General features: G+C 38.9%; 1 long non-coding RNA gene across 2 annotated transcripts in view; it reads left to right on the top strand.

The window, feature by feature from the left end:
* The first annotated feature begins 1,134 nt into the window (after positions 1-1,134).
* Positions 1,135-19,280, top strand: part of LOC114116375 (uncharacterized) — a 99,433-nt gene continuing 81,287 nt past the window's right edge. Inside the window, exons 1-2 of one of the 2 annotated variants that reach the window (XR_009594964.1) lie at positions 1,135-1,323; positions 3,047-3,128. This is a non-coding gene — a long non-coding RNA (uncharacterized LOC114116375). Of the gene's footprint in view, positions 1,324-3,046; positions 3,129-19,280 lie in introns of those variants that run through there. The other variant, XR_003590314.3, reaches the window with a different exon arrangement.

Raw genomic sequence — 19,280 nt, 5'->3', positions numbered from 1 at the left:
ATTCCTTCCAAAGAACACCTAGGACTGATCTCCTTTAGAATGGCCTGGTTGGTTCTTCTTGCAGTCCAAGGGACTCTCAAGAGTCTTCTCCAACACCTCACTTTAGGGAGCAATAAAACAATACAGCTGAGCCAAGAGCTTGGGTGGAGGTGGGAGGGAGGAGAAGAGGCTCCGTTAACCTGGGAGATGCTGCTCTTATTTATTTGCTGAATTTCTGTCACCACACTCTGAACACATAGTGCCCGTTACACATTTGTTGAATGAATAAATAATTTGGGGTGAAATGGTTAATTCTACTATAGTTGGAGTAGGAGGTGGCAAATCATTCCAGTATTCTTGCCTGGAAAATTCCATGGACAGAAAAGCCTGGTGGACTGCAGTCCATGGGGGGGTTACAAAGATCCGACTGACCAAATGAGTATACTATCTTTACTTTCATAATTAAATAATTGTTCATAATAGGTCTATAAACATTCAGTCTATTTTTTTATGTGCAATTCTTTTATTTTTTTAATTGACCAGATTGTCTAATAATTTTACTGATAACTCAGCCATGATGGTCAGACAGAAATCTGGTTGATGAAAATAACTATGGGTCCAATAACTCTGTGAACATTTTTTTTAATTACTGTAGTATAATTGCTTTACAATGTTGTGTTAGTTTCTGTTATACAACAAAGTGAATCAAACATATGTATACATATCCCCCTCCCTGCTGAACCTCCGTGCCCCACCTTCATCTCATCCCACCCCTTCTGGGTCATCTGGAGCACTGAGCGGAGCTCCGTGTGCTACACAGCAATCTCCCATTTAACACATGGGAGTGTAGATATGCCAGTGCTACTCTGTGAAGGTTTCTGTATTTCTGAGAGCATATTCTTAGGCCCCAGAAAAGGAAATCTGCATACATGGCAAGATAATCCCCCCATTGCCTCTCCTCCACAGGGAAGCGTTTGGAGTTCGAGAGGTTTCGTTCAGTGACCTCAGTCTCTGCGATCTGATGGTACAGATGCAGCCATTATTCTTTCATGTGAGACGAGGGGGATTTGCAGTGAACGCAGGGAAAGAGGCAGCAGCAGTCCTTGGACGCAATAATGCCAAGGTCTCATTCTCAAAGAGCAGAAGGAAAACCCTCTCTTTTCTCATGTGATTGTAGAGGAGCTGGACGGCTGCCATTACTGGGAAAAAGCTTCTACTGGCTTCTACTCATGGGTGCAGAGCTCACGGTTTTCCTCAGTATCAGCAGAAGCCTGAGCAAGAGAAAACTTCCATTAACATTTGGCTAAGGTCTGAGCTGGCAGAGTCTGCAAGACGCAAGATGAGGTAAATACATCAACAGACTTGTTCCGTCTGAGAGGCAGCATTTTCCCGGAAGTGGAGGGGCTTCTGGGGATGGGGAGCTTTCCGAGGGGAGAGGGGATGAAAGGGTCCCTGTGCGAGGAGAAGGGACTGCTAGGGAGATGAGGTTAGGGCACAAGCGTATGCCCGAGAGGGGCAGTTTCTCTAAAGGCTTGGAGGGAGAAGCTGTATTTTCAAGGAAATGAGTTAAATTAGGTTATGACTCCTGGTCCTGTCCTTTTTGATGCTTACTTGATACTCCTGTAAAAGATTATTCAGACTGCTGGATCTCAAGGGCAGAGGATCTTCCCTTGGCCATCTCACCTCATAGGTTACCAGACGTAAGATACGAATGGGCAAATAACCCCAGAGAGCTCTGAAAGCCCATTCTATAAACTTCCCCTCCCAAGACAGGCAGTTGATGTGCATTAATCCATCTTTCAAGGTAAAACCAGGGTTCTCTGCATCTTCTAGTACCTAGAAATTCATCTTCCACTCTCTTTACTGAAGACTACGGTATTTTATGGGTCCAAGGGATTCACACATCAGAATTTTTATTGCTTGTAGTTTCAAGGAAACTTAAAGAGAGCATTAGCCTTTTTTTCCCCATCTAAATTATACCCTTAAATGACATTCCTAAAAGAGAATTCCAAATATTCTAAAATATAAGAAGATAAAATTAGAAAAATTAAAAAAATCTATTTTGTGCAAGCTGTTAGAATTTCATTAGGCAAACTTCTGTTTACTATGGACTTATTTTTCATTTCATATATATTGGGTATGTGGCCTTATTTTCAAGATCATTTTACCAAGCATTTTGTGTACCTTTAAGCCAGTATTTTTCTTTGCATGTATTCAGTACCTTTTTTTTTCTTTAGTGGGAAGCCACAACTATTATATACATTATATAATTATATGTGACACTTCTTGGCTATTACAAATACAGTTGACAGGCCCTCATCAGCTTGTTATCCTGCCTGTACAGTGAAACATGAGATCAGTCTATTATTTGAATCTAGTTCCTTTTTACCATTTATCCTCTTTTGTAGGCAATTGATGTTTCCTTAGCAACAATATGAAGTTAAATAGTTACTCAAGGGCTTTCTTCAAGGACTGTATTCATTTTCATCTGTTAATTTTTTTTCCACGTTTGCTTTGTTAATTATGGTCCTTACCTTAAAGTATTGGTTGTTTTTATTGTTGCACTCACATTCACAATTTGCAGGGAAATCAATTTTTAAACCTCCAGAATTTCATCTAATGCATGTCATACGGTCATTTGGATCATGGAAGGGACTCTTCATGGTACTTTAAGTATGCTTTTTAATCGTATGAAAAAGAATCCAGTATTTGTAAATATAATTCTTAAACCCAATCCTCTTGAAGTTAGCTTAGTCAATAAGTAAGCATAATACTGGGGACAATCATTTCTTGTATAAATGGGTTGTTTCTTAAAATTAATCTTATTAGAGAAAAGATAATCTTTTCAACAAATGTTTTTGGAAAAACTGGACAGCTATATGCAAGAGATTGAATCTAGACCACTATCTTATACTATAGAAAAAAATAAACTCATTGTGAATTAAAGACTTGAACATAAGATCTGAAACCGTATATGAAACCATAAAACTCTTAGGAGAAAAACATAGGCAGTATACACTTTGAATCAGCGTTAGCAATATCTTTCTGTTTATGTCTTCTCAACAAGGGGAACAAAGTGAAAATAAACAAATGGGACTACATCAAACTAAAATGCTCTGCACAGCAAAAAAAAAAAAAAAAAAAAGAAAGGTAAAAAGAAAACCAAAGCCATCAACCAAATGAAAAGACAATCTACTGAGTGAGAGAAGACATTTGAAAAATATTTATCCTGTAAGGGATTAATATCTAAAATAAACACAGAACTCATACAACAACAAAAAACGAATAACCCAAATGGAAAATGGGCAGATGACCTTCTTTTCCAAAGAATACATAGAGTTGACCAACAGGCTCGTGAAAAGATGTTCAACATCACCACTAAGGAAATCAAAACCATAATGAAACATCACTTCATACCTGTTAGAATGGCTATTATCAACAGGCCAAGAAATAACAAGTGTTGAAGAAGATGTGGAGAAAAGAAAATCCTTGTACATTCTTGGTGTGAATGTAAATTGGTACAGCCACTATGGAAAACAATAAGGAGATTTATTAAAAAAATTATTAAAAAAATTAAGAATAGAAGTACCATGTAATCCAGCTATTCCACTTCTGAATATTTATCCAAATAAAACAAAAACATGAACTCAAAAAGGTATGTAAATCCCTATGTTCACTGCAGCATTATTTACAATAGCCAAGACATGGAAAAGCCGAAGTGCCCATTGATAAATGAATAAAGTGCCCATTGATGAATAAAGAAGATATTTTGTGTTGTTCAGTCACTAAGTCATGTCTGACTCTGTTACTCCGTGAACTGCAGCATGCCAGACTTCCCTGTCCCTCACTATCTCCTGGAGTTTGCTCAAACTCATGTCCATTGAGTTGGTGATGCCATCCATACATCTCATCCTTTGTCACCCGCTTCTCCTGCCCTCAATCTTTGCCAGCGTCAGGGTCTTTTCCAATGAGTTGACTCTTTATATCAGGTGGCCATAGTATTGGAGTTTCAGCTTCAGCATCAGTCCTTCCAATGAATATTCAAAGTTGATTTCCTTCAGGATTGACTGGTTTGTTCTCCCTTCTGTTCCAGGAACTCTTAAGAGTCTTCTCCAGCACCATAATTCGAAGGTATCAATTCTTTAGCATTCAGTTTTCTTTATGGTCTAGCTCTCACATCTACACATGACTACTGGGAAAAGCAATAGCTTTGACTATATAGACCTTTGTTGACAAAGTGGTATCTCTGCTTCTTAATACCTTTTTTACTTTTAATATATGTATTTATATTCTTAATAATATATATCTATAGACAATAAAATACTGCTTAGTCAATAAAAAGAAGATGAAATCTTTCCATTTGTGATAACTTGGGTGGACCTTGGACCTTGAGGGCATTATACTAAGTGAAATAAATCAGATGGAGAAAGACAAATGCAGTATGATTTCACCTTCATGGACTTCCCTGGTGGCTCAGATGGTAAAGCGTCTGTCCACGATGCGGGAGACCTGGGTTCAATCCCTGGGTTGGGAAGATCCCTTGGAGAAGGAAATGGCAGTCCACTCCAGTACTATTGCCTGGAAAATCCCATGGACAGAGGAGCCTTGTAGGCTACAGTCCATGGGGTTGCAAAGAGTCGGACATGACTGAGCGACTTCACGTTCATGTAGTATATAAAACAAAGTAAATGAACAAATCTAATCAAATAAAGGCAAAAAGGTCAAACGATATGGAGAACAGAGTAGTGTTTATCAGAGGGAAAGTGGGGTGGAGGGAGGGTGAAGTGTGTAAAAGGTGTCATCATATGGTGATGGATTAAAGCTACACTCTTGGTGATGAGTATGCTGTAGTGTATATAAAACTGAAATATAATGTGCTACATATGAAATTTATAAAATGTTATAAGCCAATGTTACCTCAATAAAAACAAATTTAATCTGACAAAATATCATTTAGCAGACTTAGTTATTCAATAAGTGAAATATATGATGTTTTTCATTTGCATGAATTTTTTTTCAATATAAAATGTCTGATAATTGACTACAACTCACAGGCCAAGAAGGAGTATTCAGGAACTTGAAGGGACTTCTTATGAATGTGAGGAAAGAGTGTGATGGTGGAATTTGCATCTTGCAGGCACATGTTTGCTCACTATAGTTTGGCTTTCTGTAGCTCCTCCAAATGACTTTCAAAGTGAGAAGTGAGACAGGAGCCTACAAATTCAGCTTCTGTGGTCTAACCGTGCCAGTTATTGAAGTCATGCAAGAGCCCCACGTGAGAGCGGTTAAGACAGCACTGCCTCTGGTATCCAGTGGAATCAAACATCAGTGTTTTAAACTGTTGAGCTTTGACCTAATTATTTGAATGGTGGGATAGGAGTGTTCCTGGGGCAGGAAATCTAAGATACACACATTCTTAACATAAATCATGTAGTATAGGGACAAAAATGTATAAACTGGTAAAAAATACTTTACCAATAAGCAACTTTTAAATAGGTGTTTTTTTTTTTTTTTTCCTGATTCTGAAAACAGAATTCCTCTTATTTGAAAGGTTGGGAGGTCAGGAGTGAGGGTGGTTACAGAACAATGGGTAGGAAAAAAGAACGTTTTTTTCATGAAAGTGATTTGTAAATTCTAAGTAATGAACAAATTGCAGCTGCCAGTATTATTTTGTCTATTTTTTCCCTGATGATAATCTGCCTACATTTATAGCTCATTGAAACACCTCAACTCAGGGACAATATTATCTAGGTGCTTTTCATTGGAATTGAATTTTACAAAAAGAAAGATGGCTTAGTTACTTTGCATTTTAAGAGAATGAAGGCTTCAAATCTTTAATACATTACCTTCAAGAGACATAAAATTTCTTCAGAAAGCTTATAACCATGATCAAATATAATTTGAATAACTAGATAGTTACATTATTGAAACTTATTGCTTTTAAAAGATCCAACTAAGAATGTGACTTTACAAATGATACATTCTTTTTCTACTTAAACAGTATAAATACTAGATGTTACCAAAAGAAAATCCCTAGTTTTGTAGGAAAATATTAATCAATTTTCTTTGAAAATATTTTGTTATTATGGAAAATTTCAAGGTCATATAAAAAGTTTATAGAAGCTCCCATATGTATATAATCGTCAAGTCACAGTGATTCTTGACATTCAGGTCAGAATTTCAGGAGTAAAACACTATAAAATCTCAGATACTTATTTTATTGCTGTGAGTCATGTATAGTTGCAGATTACATATTATATATATGTAACAAAAATAGCTGCGTGCAAGCTCAGTCTGCAAGGTTAGTTGTGTTCAACTCTTTGTGACCCCATGGATCTGTCCATGGGATTTCCCAGGCTAGAATACTGGAGTGGATTGCCATTTTCTCCTGTAGGGGATCTTCCTGACCCAGGGGTTGAACCCATGTCTCTTACATCTCCTGCCTGGCAGGCAGATTCTTTATCACTAGCATCACCTGGGAAGCCTTAATAGCCAGCAAAGCCTTGTTATAATATATGCAGCTTAGGTTTTTGGGATAGCCATCAATCCTCCTTGAATTCCTGTCACAAATTGGTAGTTTTGGGCCTCTTTTGATCCTGTCCTCTATCTGTGTTCTCTGTAGTGGCAGATATAAAACCTTCCCTCCAACTTCGACAAATTTAGGTCTATAGAGTCCATCTGAAAAAATAACTTTCAGAATTTTCCCTCCCTGTAAGTCTACTAAAAAAAAAAAAAAGCTTATTACACTCTACAATATGGTTAGTTCACACTTATCACCACAGATTCATTTTCCAGAACAGATGACCGTGAACTATGTATTAATATGTGTCTCCCCATTCCTACCTCAACCATAAGCATTAATGAGCTTTAGCATATTAGGAAAACAAAAATGCTTTTTCCCATTGAATTGAAATAATTTATACTAGCCCAGTCTGTAACAGGCCAATTTACGTACCTAGCACCACTTACACAGAATTTGGCAAATTCAGCAAGGACGACAAAACAAAACGTAAGCCAACAGATGAATGTGATGTGGAAAGGAACACACAGTGACTGATATCAATTACAATAAACATTTGGCTGAACTTCCCCAGATGTAGCCAACTTTTGGGATACAGCAGGTGAATCCTGCTGTAGAAGAGGATTTCAAAATACCACTCCCACTCTATAGAGCTCAACCTCTGTCTCTTGCTAATGCTTATTACTATGAATACCATCCAATTTTTTACTTCTACGTAGTAACTTGAGTTTTGTTTCAGCTCCTTTCTGTAGTTTCAACCAGGGGCAAATTTGCACCCAAGGGGACTGTGATGGGATTTATGAGAAAAATATGTTTTTGATCATTCACATTTCTAAGGTTCTTGGCTCACAGCTTTCAAACCCCTTGGAATTGAGATTGAGAAAGATGTCTTTTTGAAACAGTTTTATTTATTTTTAGTTTTGGTTGTTCTGGTCTTTTTTTTTTTTTTTTTTAACTGCATGACGGCTTTCTTTATTTGTGGCAAGTGAGACCTACCCTCTAGTTGTAGTGTGTGAGCTTCTCATTGCAGTGTCATCTTTTCCTGTGGAGCCTGAGCACCAAAAGTGCATGGGCTTCAATGGCTGTGGCACGTGGGCTTAGCTGCCCTGTGGCATGTGGAATCTTCCTGAACCGGGGATGGAAACCCCATCCCCTGCTTTAGCAAGTGGATTCTTGACCCCTGGACCAATAGAGAAGTCTAAGAAAGGTGTCTTTTTTGTGTGTTAATGAGGTGACTGTTGGAGAGCACCTAAGGTTGGGGGCTGGTTGTCAGTGGAACATACCACGGGTTGAGAATTGGAATTTTCAGCCTCCACCTCCCTCATCTCCAGAGACGGGGAAAAGTTGAATCAATTGCCCATTGCCAATGATTTAATCAAGGTTGTCTGTGTAAGGAGGCCTCCTTTAAAACTCAAAAGGACTGGGTTGAAGAACGTTTATCAGTTGATGATCTCCTGAAGGTGCTAAAAGAGTAGCTTTCCTAGAGAGGAAATGAAAGCTTCCTGCCCTTTCCCCATGTCTTGCCCCATGCATCTTTTCCATCTGGCTGTTCTTGAGTTTCATTCTTTTATAATAAACTGGTAATCTGATAAGTAAAATGTTTCTCTGAGTTTTGAGCCATGCTAGTAAGTTAGTTGATCCCACAGAGGATATCATTGTAATCTTTCATTTTATAGCCAGTGGACCAAGTATAGTTAACAACCTAGGTTTGTGATTGCTGTCTAAAGTAGGGTAAGGGGGCAGTCTTGTGGAAATTTTGTGCTTTTCCCAGGTAGATGGTGTCAGAATTGAGTTGAATTTTCAGACCTCCTACTGGTGAAAAAGTTGGCTTAAAGCTCAACATTCAGAAAACTAAGATCATGGCATCTGGTCCCATCACTTCATGGGAAATAGATGGGGAAACAGTGGCAGACTTTATTTACTTGGGCTCCAAAATCACGGCAAATGGTGACTGTAGCCATGAAATAAAAAGATGCTTACTCCTTGGAAGAAAAGTTATGAACAACCTAGACAGCATGTTAAAAAGAAGAGACATTACTTTGCCAACAAAGGTCCGTCTAGTCAAGGCTATGGTTTTTCCAGTGGTCATGTATGGATGTGAGAGTTGGACTATAAAGAAAGCTGAGCGCCGAAGAATTGATGTTTCTGAACTATGGTGCTGGAGAAGACTCTTGAGAGTCCCTTGGACTGCAAGGAGATCCAATCAGTCCATCCTAAAGGAAATCAGTCCTGAATATTCATTGGAAGGACTGATGTTGAAGCTGAAACTCCAACACTTTGGCCACCTGATGCAAAGAACTGACTCACTGGAAAAGACCCTGATGTTGCAAAAGATTGAAGGCAGGAGGAGAATGGGACGACAGCAGATGAGATGGTTGGATGGCATCACCGACTTAATGGAGATGAGTTTGAATAAACTCCGGGAGTTGGTGATGGACAAGGAAGCCTGGTGTGCTGCAGTCCATGGGATCACAAAGAGTCGGAAATGACCAAGCAACTGAACTGAACTGAACTTGTGTTCAAAAATTGCTTGTTGAAGTGAGAAACTTGCTGCTCCCCTTCCCACATGAATTGGAATTGGTGACCAGAACTTTATAGGGATATTTGCAATAGGGAAGCCCCAAGAATAACTAGAATGGGTAGCCATTCCCTTCTCTAGGGGATATTCCCGACCCGGGGATTGAACCCAGGTCTCCCACATTGCAGGCAGATTCTTTACCATCTGAGCCACCAGGGAAGCCTCTTGCAATGTCTGGAAATGTATAGATCCATATATATAATATATGTATTTTATTCTTTTATTTTTTCATTAGGAGGTGCTATTCGTGTCTAGTTGGTGGAATTAGGGACATTGCTAAACATCCTGTGATATACAGAATATCTAAAGCAAAGAACTATCTGGCCCCAAATGATAAATGTGCTAAAGATCAGAAATCTTGCTCTGGACATTTCCATTTTAAGTGACAAGTAGTTTCACTTTTGGAAAGCCAATTTATGTCTTAGGCATGTGTGCCCCAGTGTCAGGCATGGAAAACATATTTCATAGTCTACATTTTAATAGGTCCTTCCTCTAGGGGAGTGCTGGGAAAAACAGAGAGAAGAATATTGATCTCTTTCTGTTCTAAATAGTCTCAGTGCCATGGACATCCAAGTGACAAATTGTGGTTAAGCCCCAAAGTTTCCAGTGTGAGCTTCTTATTTATCTTTCTGATGACTTCTTATTACCACTTTGCCTTGGGGACTCTTACCTCTTGGCTGCTGAGTTTGCCAGCTGAAGTTCTTCTTGAGCTTTTGCAAGGTGTATGTCAATGTACGCCTAGAAGCTCTGGCCCAGTCAACTTGTCCTTCACCAATGTCTAATGTCTATTTTTTAATTAATTAATTTTTAATTGGAGGGTGATTACGTTACAATGTTGTGATGGTTTTTGTCATACATCGACATGAATCAGCCATGAGTGCACATGTATCCCCCCATCCTGAACCCCTCACCCACCTCCCTCCCCACTCCATCCCTCTGAGTTGTCCCAGAGCACCAGCTTTGTGTGCCCTGCTTCATGCATCAAACTTGCACTGGTCATTTATTTTACATATGGTAATATACATGTTTCAATGTTATTCTCTCAATTTATCCCACCCGTGCCTTCTCCCATGGAATACAAAAGTCTGTTCTTTACATCTGTGTCTCTTTTGTTGCCTTGCACATAGGATCATCTTTACCATCTTTCTAAATTCCATATATATACATTAATATGCAGTATTGGTGTTTCTCTTTCTGACTTGCTTCATTCTGTATAATAGGCTCTAGTTTCATGCACCTCCTTGGAACTGACTCAAATGTGCTCCTTTTTATAGCTGAGTAATATTCCATTGTGTATATGTACCACAACTTCCTTATTCATTCATCTGCCAGTGGACATCTAGGTTGCTTCCATGTCCTAGGTATTGTAAACAGTGCTGCAATTAACATTCACCAATGTCTATTTACTTTATCACTGTCACTGCTGGTTGACACAAAATTTCTTGTTCAGCAGTATGCTAAAAAACTATCTTCTCCACATTGTCCCAGCTCTGATGTTGACTGTTAATCATATCCTGGCCATTCTTCTGGGTTGTTCCTGCTATCCTTTTTAGAACTAGGATGGTCCATGCAGGGCTTTTGGTTCTATTTCTACTTTTAGAGAATGAGAATTGATATTAAAGTGTCCTTCTTGAGGATGTCAGTCCCCAGATGAGCTGGGAAGTATCTCTGAGTATGGGATTACCCATACTTCACTGTAAGAGAGTCTTTAGGATAGTAACCTGCTCTCCCTCAATCCACATTCTATGGCTCACCCTTTCCCTTTAGGGCTTAGCTACAAGGAGCTCTTTTAGTTTTGTTTGTATCTATGCATTTGTCTGTCTTTGGCTTCCCTTGTTCACAGTGGGAGACATGACTACACACTCATGGCATCCAGTTCCATCATTTAATGGCAAATAGAGGGGGAAAAGGTGGAAGCAGTGACAGATTTTGTTTTCTTGGGCTCCAAAATGACTGTGGACAGTGACACTGCAGCCATGAAATTAAAAGACGCTTGCTTCTTGGAAGAAAAGCTATGACAAACCAAGACAGCATATTAAAAAGCAGAAATATCACTTTGTTGACCAAGGTCCACTGACAAATGAGCTATGGTTTTTCCAATAGTTATTTATGCATAAAAGTATGGAAGTTCTTTAAATTAGAGTTACCATATGATCCAACAATTCCCACTCCTGGGCATATATCTGGAGAAAACTAATTCAAAAAGAAAATGCCCTCCAGTGTTCATGTGTGTGCATGCTCAGTCATGTCTGACTCTGCAACCCTGTGGACTATAGCCCGCCAGGCCGCTCTGTCCATGGGATTCTCCAGGCAAGAATACTGAAGTGGGTTGCCATTTCCTTCTCCAGGGACTCTTCTGGATCCAGGGATCAAACAAGGGTCTCCTGCAACTCCTGCCTTGGCAGGTAGATTCTTTTACCACTGAGCCATATGGGACAGCATTGTTCACAATAGCCAGGACAAATAAGCAAGCTAAATGTTCATTGACAGATGAGTGGATAAAGAAAATGTGGCATTTATATACAATGGAATATTCAGTTCAGTTCAGTTCAGTAGCTCAGTAGTGTCCAACTCTTTGCGACCCCGTGAATTGCAGCACGCCAGGCCTCCCTGTCCATCACCAACTCCTGGAGTTCACTCAGACTCACGTCCATTGAGTCAGTGATGCCATCCAGCCATCTCATCCTCTGTTGTCCCCTTCTCCTCCTGCCCACAATCCCTCCCAGCATCACAGTCTTTTCCAATGAGTCAACTCATCGCATGAGGTGGCCAAAGTACTGGAGCTTCAGCTTTAGCATCATTCCCTCCAAAGAAATCCCAGGGTTGATCTCCTTCAGAATGGACTGGTTGGATCTCCTTGCAGTCCAAGGGACTCTCAAGAGTCTTCTCCAACACCACAGTTCAAAAGCATCAATTCTTTGGTGCTCAGCTTTCTTCACAGTCCAACTCTCACATCCATACATGACCACTGGAAAAACCATAGCCTTGACCAGATGGACCTTTGTTGGCAAAGTAATGTCTCTGCTTTTGAATATGCTATCTAGGTTGGTCATAACTTTCCTTCCAAGGAGAATGCATCTTTTAATTTCATGGCTGCAGTCACCATCTGCTGTGATTTTGGAGCCTCAAAAAACAAAGTCTGACACTGTTTCCACTGTTTCCCCATCTATTTCCCATGAAGTGATGGGACCGGATGCCATGATCTTCATTTTCTGAATGTTGAGCTTTAAGCCAACTTTTTCACTCTCCTCTTTCATTTTCATCAAGAGGCTTTTTAGTTCCTCTTCTCTTTCTGCCATAAGGGTGGTGTCATCTGCATATCTGAGGTTACTGATATTTCTCCTGGCAATCTTGATTCCAGCTTGTGTTTCTTCCAGTCCAGCATTTCTCATGATGTATTCTACATATAAGTTAAATAAGCAGGGTTGCAATATACAGCCTTGATGCACTCCTTTTCCTATTTGGAACCAGGCTGTTGTTTCATGTCCAGTTCTAACTGTTGCTTCATGACTTGCATACAGCTTTCTCAAGAGGCAGGTCAGATGGTCTGGTATTCCCATCTCTTTCAGAATTTTCCACAGTTTATTGTGATCCACACAGTCAAAGGCTTTGGCATAGTCAATATAGCAGAAATAGATGTTTTTCTGGAACTCTCTTGCTTTTTCCATGATCCAGTGGATGTTGGCAATTTGATCTCTGGTTCCTCTGCCTTTTCTAAAACCAGCTTGAACATCAGGAAGTTCATTGTTCACATATTGTTGAAGCCTGGCTTGGAGAATTTTGAGCATTACTTTACTAGCGTGTGAGATGAGTGCAATTGTGTAGTAGTTTGAGCATTCTTTGGCATTGCCTTTCTTTGTGATTGGAATGAAAACTGACCTTTTCCAGTCCTGTGGCCACTGCTGAGTTTTCCAAATTTGCTGGCATATTGAGTGCAGCACTTTCACAGCATCATCTTTCAGGATTTGAAATAGCTCCACTGGAATTCCATCACTTCCACTAGCTTTGTTCGTAGGGATGCTTTCTAAGGCCCACTTGACTTCACATTCCAGGATGTCTGGCTCTAGGTGAGTGATCACACCATCGTGATTATCCAGGTCGTGAAGATCTTTTTTGTACAGTTCTTCTGTGTATTCTTGCCACCTCTTATTGACATCTTCTGCTTCTTTTAGGTCCGTACCATTTCTGTCCTTTATTGAGCCCATCTTTGCATGAAATGTTCCCTTGGTATCTCTAATTGTCTTGAAGAGATCTCTAGTCTTTCCCATTCTGTTCTTTTCTTCTATTTCTTTGCATTGATAGCTGAAGAAGGCTTTCCTATCTCTTCTTGCTATTCTTTGGAACTCTGCATTCAGATGCTTATATCTTTCCTTTTCTCCTTTGGTTTTCGCTTCTCTTCTTTTCACAGCTATTTGTTAGCCATAAAAAATGAAATAATGTTCTTTTCAGCAACTTAGACCTAGAGATTATCATTACTAAGTGAAGTAAGTCAGAGAAAGACAAATGTCATATAATATCACTTACTTGTGACACGTAATACAAATAATCTAAATGAACCTGTTTGCAAAATAGAAACAGACTCAAAGACAAAACAAGCTTATGGCTACCACAGAGGACAGGGTAGAGGGAGGGATAAATTAGGAGTTTGAGACTAACAGATGCAAAATATTTTATATAAAATAGATAAAAAACAAGGTCATTCTGTACAGCAGCAGGGAGCTATTTCAATATCTTGTGGTAAACTATAATGGAAAAATATGACAAAGCACACACACACATATGTATATATAAAACTGAATCACTTTGCTGTATATCAGAAGCTAACACAACATTGTAAATTAACTATACTTCAGTAAAAATAAAAAATACTTTCAAAAGTTGTCAGAAAAAATCTACATGTGTGTCCCTTCATCTGAATATTTGCAAATAGTATATTTGTGTATATGTCCATGTTTGTCATTCAAAAACATTTTGAATGTCTCTTTTCATGTTTATCACTGTGCTAAAAATGAGTCATATAGATTTCATTGAAAAAAATCTTAATTACTCTGAAGCCTCCTTGGTCTCTAAGATGCAACTGAGAAATCTTGTTAATGATTGGAGAAGGGGATCTACATGTAAACAAATTGACAAATGTGAAACTGACTTGTCAGACTTTACAACCAGGAAGTTCAAATTTGTGTCTTTTTGCTGGACTCACAGGAAATAGCTTAAGAAGCATATCCTTGAGATATGCTCTGACCCACCTATCATTGATCAATGGAGAAAGAGAGAAAGTTGAAACCCACTTGGGGGAGTCACCCCAGTTGTTAGACTGGCTACTAAGCAGCAACTAACTGTAGAATCAGGGTCTAGAGTGTCTCGTATTATAGCTAAAATTAAATAAATTATACTTTTTATGGGCCTGGAACAGGCCTGTCATGTCTATCTATGAATTGATTTTTATAATAATAATTATTAATTGAAATAATTTTGCTAATTATAATTATTAATAAGATTTCTTTTAATCTCACAAGTGACTTAGCTGAGGCCACAAATATTTCCTCTAATCGAAGAAAGAACATGGGGTTTGGGGCTAGCTAGACCTTGGTTTTAATGTCAGCTTTTATGCCAACCTAGTAGGTAGTGCAAGTTACAAAATCTCTTCTAGCTGCAGTCTTTTTAATAAGTAAAATAGAGATAATAATTCTTTCAAGAGTTGTTGAAAGGCTCTTGTAAATGTAAAATATCCAACTGAGTACCTGGCATATGGTAGACAATTAGTCACAGCTACTTTTGCTATTCTGATTGGTATTTTCATCTAAGAAGGTTCAATTCCAAGAGAACAAGTTAACAGAAATCCAGAAAAGAGGTGATACCTGAAGTTAGATTCTGCTTATTCTATCTCTAGGGAGCATCTGAGGCCAGTCACCAAGGACGTGGAGGAGAATGCCCAGTTCTCCTTGAGAGGGCCTGCCAGAATCTGAGACAGGTGGTAAGAGATTCATAGCAATGAGCTTGTTCAAAGGCAGGGCATAGATCCTACTGAAGAAATGTGTTAGAAATCCAGTTATATGGACCAGGCAAGTATAAAGGAGTTGTGGAAATGAGTAGCCACTGCAGTGTTCAGGATGCAATGACTGATGTATCAGATACCACATCTATAGCAGCATTATGAATTCCAGTGTCCATTTCATAATAGATTAAGCCTGTTAATGGTTTCCATAATTGCTTCCAGACTAACCCAGGGTCGAGATATTTTGAGTATATAGCTTTAGAACCTGTGGTTGAGCTATCGTGTGGAGACAGAGGCTAACTCGACCAAAATTGATTTCTTTTGTCTTGATTGAGTAATTTGCTTTACACATGAGAGAGAACAAACATATTTTCATAGCAGGACTACATCAGAGTTTCATCAAACTATCTGCTATCCAAAGGCTTATGGTAATGAATTATAATATTTTATACTGCTTGTAATATAAATAAATTCTACTGAAATAACCATATTATTTCAAAAAGCAAACATCTAACTTTTCAAAATATATAGTAGCATTTTATGGTAGTGCTATTCTTATAAGCATCTGTGGTAACAAAATTCATTGGTGGCTCAGCAGTAAAGAATCCACTTGCGATGTAGGAGATGTGGGTTCGATCTCTGAGTCAAGAAGATCCTCTGGAGAAGGAAATGGCAACTCACTCCAGTATTCTTGCCTGGAAATCCCTTGGACAGAGGAGCCTGGTGGCCTACAAGAGTCTGACATGAATTAGTAACTAAACCGCCACCACTAGGGTAACAGAATTCTAGTGTTCCCACCCTTGTGTACACATTCTGAAAAATGTGGATATGATGGCATATCACCCCCATGATTATAAGGCAGAAGGAGTTTTGCTGATATAATTAAGGTCTTTAACCAGTTGACTTTGAGTTGACCAAAAGGATTATTATTGGGATGGACATGAGCTAACCAGGTGAATGTTTAAAATAAGTAAAGAGATTCAAAGTGACGGAGACTCTTGCCCTGGTCTTGATGGAGCAAACTGCCATGATGTAGAGAAAGCCATGTGGTAGGGAATAGTGAGTAGCCTTCAGGGGCTGAGAGTAGTCCCAAGCTGACAGCCAGCAAGGCAGCAGGAACCTTGGTCCTACAACTACACTAAACCAAATGCTTGCCAAAACTTCAATAAGTCTTCAAGAAGACCCTGAGCTCTAGATAAGCCCACAGCTCCACTCACGACCTGGCTTCAGTCTGGCAAGACTCTGAGCAGAGCATCTAATAATAACCATTCCCAGTCTTCTCATGCTGTGAGTTAATGAGCAGATCATTATAAGATACTGAATTTGTGGTAATTTGTCACACAGCAAGAGAAAACCAATACAGTTACTACACAAACATTACTATGAATTCTAAGTCTAACTGTATTGGAAACCAACTAAAACTGAATGTAAGTTCTTGGTTTTAAGTTTTAGTAGGTTTGGCCAACTTTGATCAGAATTGAAAAGTTTAATGAGAGATTATTCCATGTCTGATGAAACTCCTTAATTTAAAATTAATTCTGAGATCTGAAACTAGCTAGAATTGGGTTATTTTCCCCAGATTTCTGAGTCACTTAAAATGTGATTTTAGAAAATGTATTTAAGCCACTTTCTTTAAAAGCTTTTGTTCCAAAATGTGTAGAAGAAACTTCACAGACCATATGTTTTATGTTTGCTAAATACGGGAGCAGATTTCTGAGCCTTCTAGCTTGCTAGGTATCAGTGATTTCAGAACATTTTATGTATAAGAAAAAAAGTCTTCTGCAACACCTTTTACGCATTTTCCAGGCCAGAATACTGGAGTGGGTAGCTGTTCCCTTCTTTAGGAAATCTTCCCAAAGCAGGGATTGAACCCAGGTCTCCCACATTGCAAGCAGATTTTTCACCATCTGAGCCACCAGGAAAGCCCAAGAATATTGCAGTGGGTAGCCCATCCCTTCTCCAGAGGATCTTCCCAACCCAGGAATCAAACTGGGGTCTCTTGCATTGCAGCTGAGTTACCAGGGAGGCCCCCAAATCAGAATCACTGGAAACCGAAAAAGAATAAGATGTACTTCTCTTCTTGATTGAAGAATAGCACACATCTACTTCAGCCTAGACAATGGGTATTTTCAGAGCAGCATGGAAAGCAGAAAAATGAATTAATGTCTGACAATGTGAGAAGATGAATTCTTACCCTTCTGTTGACTTTTTGACTTTAAAGCTTTTTGTTTTGCCATATCCTTCCTGGTTTTCATCTCATTTATATTTCATGATATTGAGATAGTCATATGTTTCAAATGAATTGCAATGCTTTATTTTTGTCTTTTCCAGAAGACCATAGCATAAGATGAATAGATACCAGATTTAAATCTTTTTGGATGATTCAGAAGGGGAATGAACTTGAATGTAATGTAATTTGAACAACATCACTATAACTTTGAAACTTTTCTTCTAAAAACTCTAACTTGGTAAGAGATTGTGAGTCAGTTATTTCACCTTTATCATGCCACAAGCTTTTTTCTTCTTTTGCAAATATCCTTCTAGTTCAAAGACCCATACATTCAGCATCCTTCAAAATGATATTATCCTTTTTTTTAAACTTCAAAATAAATGGTTGAAATAAAAAGAGAAGGAGAAAAATGCTAAAGTAGTGAAGACAAGATTGTGTATGATTGAGCTTGACAATATGATTGTTGATTAGCGCTGATGGTTTTTATGCATTTGGAAAAAATGCAGTGATTCAGATTGCGTTTATGAGCTGTTGTTTTCAGTTGACAATAGCAGTGTCTTTGAAAGAATGTGTTCTCCCATTTGCTTCCATTGTCTTAGACTCCTCAGCAACACACAAAAGACTGATTTATGATTTTTTAAGCAGCAAGGGTCTTTAAATGAAATTGATTAAGCATTTCTCTTCCTCCTGTACCTTTAAGCTGATTTCACTCCAAAAGCTCTCAGAAACGGAGTATTTATTGAGGCTGCCAGGGTCATCCATTAGTTGGACTCTACCGCATGGTTTACTAATGAGGCTAGGCTGTGTTTGCTGTCACTAATGCTGATTTGAAAGAATGCTTTAATTACTTCTTTGCATTGATTGTGGTTGCTTTTCTTATGGTTTTAGCAGTAACTATGTTGTATGATATCTTTCTTTTGGAGGTTTTTTTTTTTTTTGTACTACTTGGCATTTTGTTGTTGATGGCCATCTATGTTGGCAGAAAAATAGATTAAATTAACCTTCCCACTTGCCATTTGGGCAAACATGATTTAAAGAGTTTTACGTTTAAACTCCTGGGCTTCCCTGTAGCTCAGCTGGTTAAGAATTTGCCTGCAAGGCAGGAGACCTGGATTTGATCCCTGGGTTGGGAAGATCCCCTGTAGAAGGGCATGGCAACCCCCTCCAGTATTCTTCCTCCCATGGATGGAGGAGCCTGGTAAGGTATAGTCCACAGAGAGTTGGACATGATTGAAACGATTTAGCTTGTGTGCATGCAAACTCCTACTTCCGCCAACATATTGAGAGTAAACACCCAGGAGACTGCAGAGGTTGCTAAGCTTCTCTTCTGTAAGGAAAAGCATCATTGTGGATCTCATCTACATGTGTCTAATAATGGCAATGTTCCTCCTTTTATTCGGAGTTTAGGCTGATTCTTTTTGTAAAGATCTTGCATCATATAGCCTGATGTGTAGTTAGGTTAACCCATTCTTAGAGCTGTTAGATGTTATTTCAGTGCCTATACTTGAGTTTCTTTCTTTCATTCTTGTTGTTTCTAACTCAAATGCATTTGACAGAAAGCTAGTCTTTTGAATATCTCCTGGATCTGAGTCACCTCACGTTTTCCTGAAATGTCTTTGGTAGGGCAGATGTTTAAATAATCTTCACTAGATAAATTTCACCAGGGATAATATCTTCTTCCATGATGTAATATAAAGCCTGTATAGAATCTGAAAGTATGCTTCCACCACACCTTCTTGTGTGACCCGAGTAGGTTCCTTAAGCTTGAGCCTGAGCTTCCTAGTGGTAAAATGTGCATGTTACCTACAATTCAGGCTTCTTAGAAAGATTAGAGTAGATTGCATGCTTGCATGGGTGCTCATTCACATCCAGCTCCTTGCAACTCCATGGTCTATATAGCCTGTCAGGCTCCTCTGTACATGGAATTTTCCAGGAAAGAATACTGGAGTGGGTTGTCATTTCCTTCTCCAGGGCTCTT

The sequence above is a fragment of the Ovis aries genome, chromosome 9 (genome assembly GCF_016772045.2).
Source record: "Ovis aries strain OAR_USU_Benz2616 breed Rambouillet chromosome 9, ARS-UI_Ramb_v3.0, whole genome shotgun sequence".
Taxonomy (NCBI): domain Eukaryota; kingdom Metazoa; phylum Chordata; class Mammalia; order Artiodactyla; family Bovidae; genus Ovis; species Ovis aries.
Note: the sequence above shows the minus strand (reverse complement) of the source record. Positions and strands in the feature narration are given on the sequence as shown.